The following is a 4,388-nucleotide window of genomic DNA, read 5'->3' as shown; positions in this document are numbered from 1 at the left end:
GTTCTGCTTCCTATTTTGGTGAATATGGAACGGGGTCTATGACTCATGAGCATAAGGTGAAACTATTGGTCTCTCATTGTCTGGAGGAAGGAAGTGTGGTGAACATGGAAGATTCATGGAAACAACCAGTCCAGTAGATTAACAGATCCTGTGAACATCAGCCTTCATGATGATCTGAGACCCTCTGAATTCACCAACATGACTCCATTTTCAGCCCAACAATAGATAATAGAGGGGGCACAACAACACTAGTGAGGTACACACTCCTTAGAATAATCTAAGATTAAAAGGGCAGCATTTATCCAAGAACAACACTCAGAAAGGTTAGGAATGGAGCAGGAATCACAGAGAAGTGGGTAAGTCATCTTACTTTGTGAAAATTGTAATCAGTAAGATGAACCAAAAGGTCTGTGAATTGTTGAATCAGTAAAACTGATGATCAGCTCTGTAAACTTTGACCAAATTCACAATATGTTTTGTTTTTTAAAAGGCACACATTGGGGGAGGGGAGTAGGAGACAACAACAACCAGTGCTTATTATGTAATATCTTAGTGGTCCTACATTCTTTTAGTCCCAACATCCTCCCACCAGACACAGGTATCCCCCCGTTTTTTGAAAGTTTGCTGTATGCCACCTTGCTTTTACGAAAGACCTACATTACTGCTGGCATCACTAACAGAAAGAAATCCAAAGAGGATCTTTGCTTTTAAGGAAAGGGGGGGGAAATGCACGTTTGGTTTTTAGCAAGCATTTAAACAGGCATCACTCACCCTGAGCAGAAAATGACGGCACCAAACTCCTTCCCAGGAACTACACGTGGTCCCCGAGCAGCAAGCTGCCGAAGCTTTGAACTGGGAACAGTGTATGTTAGTGTGAGTGTAGCTTTTAAGTGTTCCTTTGTAGGATAAGTACTAGGCTGCTAACCCCAAGGTCAGTAGTTCAAGTCCATCAGCTGTTTCGAACAAGAAAGGTGAGCCTGGTCTGTGAGTCTGAACCAGCTTGATGGCACTTAACAACAACAGTTTGAACCGGTAGTTTATTTTGGGGACCTGGGGATGCTCAATTTTTTTTTTTTCATATAAACTAATGATAAATTGTTTCTTTGATTTACACCGTTTCAGTTTATGAAAGGTTTCATTTGTACACCTACTTTCAGTGATGGTGGTGGTGATTATGTGCCATGGAGTCAGTTTGGACTCATAGCGACCTGGTATAGAGTTTCCAAGTCTGTAAATCTTTATGGGAGCAGAAAACCTTATTTTTCTCCCGTGGAATGGCTGGTAGTTTCTAACTGCTGACCTTGAGGTTAGCAGTCCGATTCATAACCACTACGCTACCAGAGTTCCTTTCAGGTAACAGGGAAACTTGTAACTGTCTCTAGGCCCCTCCTATAATGGTGTTTATTATACTTCTGGGTGCTCACAACACCATCCCCTCCCACTTTGCCCACAACCCCTGTCTTAGTTTGCTAGGATTGACATACCAGAACTTCCAAGTGGGTGACTTTAAAGAACAAACGTTTATTTCCTACTAGTTCAGGAGGCTGAGAGTCTGAATTTGGGTTGCGGATCTAGAAAGGGATCCTTTCTTATCTTTTTCAGCTTCTTGATGTTCCTGGACTAAGACACCACTCAGAGGGATTAGGTTTAAGATCCACCTTATTCCAGTATGAACTCATCAACAGAACAAAAACCATATTTCCACACAGAATCCTATTTGCATGTACAAAAGTAAGAGCCACAATATAACTACTTGAGGCACACAATTCAATCCCTAACACCACTCCCAAGTTGTTGTTATTGTTAGGTGCTGTTTAGTGGGTTCCAACTCACAGTGACCTTGTGCACAGTAGAAAGAAGCTTCATCCTCAGAATCCTAGTTACGCACAGCCGAAGGCAGGTGATAGGGAGATGCTTGTCACCAAGAGGCTAATGTTGGGATGAAAGTTCCATAATGTTCACAATTGAAATGCAGCAAATTTTTACTCCTTAACAAACAAAAAAGGTAGAAAGATGAATAATTGAACTCATAGGACTGATGTTGCTGTTAAGTGACGTGGAGTCAGTTCCGACTCATAGCAACCCTGTATAGGGTTTCCGAGGCTGTAAATCTTCATGGGAGCAGAAAGCCTCATCCTTCTCCCATGGAACAGCTGATAGTTTCGAACTGCTGACCTTGAGGTTTGCAGCCTGATTCATAACCACTACACTACCACTGATAGTAAAAAGAATATTGAATTACTATAGCTTTTTACTCACCAGCGGCTCCTTGGAAACCCTATATAGGGTTGCTATGAGTCGGAACTGACTCGATGACACATAACAACCATTATAACCTGGTAGCATAGTGGGGTTATATGTTGGGCTGCTAAACACAAGGTCAGCAGTTTTAGCCCACCAGCCACTCCAAGGGAGAAATATGAGGTTTCTGCTCCCATAAAAGTGTAAAAACTAGGAAACACTATATGGACTCGCTATGAGTCGGAACTGACTTGACGGCACTGTAGGACAAGCGTTTCACTGTTAACCATTAGTTCAGTGGTTCAGACCCATTAGCTGCTCCTCGGAAGCCCTATTTAGGGTTGAGGTGAACTCACAGGACTGATGATGTTGTTGTTAGGTGCCATCAAGTCGGTACCGACTCATAGCAACCCTGTATAGAGTTTCCAAGGAGCCGTACAAGAGAACGAAACACTGCCTGGTCCTGGGTTAACCTCACTAGTATTGCCACACTTGAGCCCATTGATGCTGCCACTTTGGCAATCCATCTCATTGGGGGTCTTCCTGTTTATCTCTGACCCTCCACCTTACCAAACATGATATCCTTCTCCAGTTACTGGTCCCTCCTGACAATATGTCCAAAGTATGAAAGACAAAGTTTGGCCATCCTGGCCTCCAAGGAGCACTCTGGCTGTACTTCTTCCAACACAGATCTGTTGGTTCTTTTGGCAGCCCATGGCACTTTCAATATTCTTCACCATAACTCAAAAGCATCAATTCTTCTACTGTCTTCTTTATTCACTGTCCAGCTTTCACATGCATATGAGGTTGTTGAAAATACCATGGCTTGGGTCAGGCACACCTTAGTCCTCAAGCTGACATCTTTGCTCTTCAACACTTTAAAAAGGTCTTGTGCAGCAGATTTGTCTAATGCAATACATCATTTGATTTCTTGACTGCTACTTCCATGCGTGTTCTTGATAGTTGATCCAAGAAGAATGAAGTCCTTGACAACTTCAATCTTTTCTCCCTTGATAAGAATGTTGTTTATTAGTCCAGTGGTGAGGATTTTTGTTTTCTTTACATTGAGATGCAATCCATACCGAAGGCTATGGTCTTTGATCTTCATCAGTAAATATTTTAAGTCCTCTTCACTTTCAGTAAAGCAAGAGTGTATCATCTGCATATGGCAGGTTGTTAATAAGTCTTCCTCCAATCCTAGTGCTGATAGCAGAAGTTAAAAGGACATTGAGTTACTATAGCTTTTTACTCACCAGCAAGCAACTCCTCAGAAACTCTATACAGGGTCACTATGAGTCAGAACCAACTCGATGGCACTTAACAACAACATTTTTAGATTTTGTTGTTGCTGTTAAGTGCCATTGAGTTGGTTCTGACACATACTGACTCTGTATAGGGTTTCCGAGGCTGGAAATCTTTGCAGGAGCAGAAAGCCTCATCATTCTCCCACAGAGTAGCTGGTGGACTTCAACTGGGTTCCCAGTCCAGTGCTTATTCTACAAAGCCACTGTGCTCCCATTATTAGATTTTAGCATTAGCTAATTTGTACAGGGTCGCTATGGGTCGGAACCAACTCGACAGCACTTCACAACAACAACAACAACAATTTACACTCAGTTCAAATCTTGACTGTCCTTTTCATGCAGCCTCTCAGTTATTCTTAAGCATCTTTTTTTTTAATGTTATATTGTGAATTATGTGATAGTTTACATGGGAGAACATTAGCTTTACATTCATCCTATCATATATCATTTCATTGTGATGGTCACAAACCCCTCCATACATCATCAACCAACCCCTGGGTACCTCCTGCAAGCCTGCCCCCTGGTCGTCAGCACACAGCCCCTCTCCCTCTCTGGGTCTAGAGTCCCCAGCTGCTTCATCTCTCCACATCATCATCTCTGCCTCCATTTCAGGCGTCACTGCTTCTCTGGGTAGGGTCCCGCTCGGCTCTTCTCCCTTGATGGTCCTAGGGACCTCCACTCCTACACTGCAAAGTTAATCACTTCCCTTCTTGCTATAAAACATCTACCCTTACATTTCCAACCTTCACAGTCAGTCCTGATAGCAATTATTCACCATTGTACCACAAGGGACCTATCCACATCTCCTTTCGTCAGCTCTGACCAGACAAATTGGATACTACT

The 4,388-nt window shown here is 42.8% G+C and overlaps 1 protein-coding gene across 1 annotated transcript in view; it reads left to right on the top strand.

The window, feature by feature from the left end:
* Positions 1 to 4,388, top strand: part of CAP2 (CAP, adenylate cyclase-associated protein, 2 (yeast)) — a 207,510-nt gene that overhangs the window by 64,184 nt on the left and 138,938 nt on the right. The window lies entirely within an intron of this gene.

Source organism: Chrysochloris asiatica, unplaced genomic scaffold (assembly GCF_000296735.1).
Source record: "Chrysochloris asiatica unplaced genomic scaffold, ChrAsi1.0 scaffold00040, whole genome shotgun sequence".
In the NCBI taxonomy this organism is placed as follows: domain Eukaryota; kingdom Metazoa; phylum Chordata; class Mammalia; order Afrosoricida; family Chrysochloridae; genus Chrysochloris; species Chrysochloris asiatica.
The sequence above is the reverse complement of the archived record's forward strand: the minus strand, read 5'-3'. Positions and strand labels throughout refer to the sequence as shown.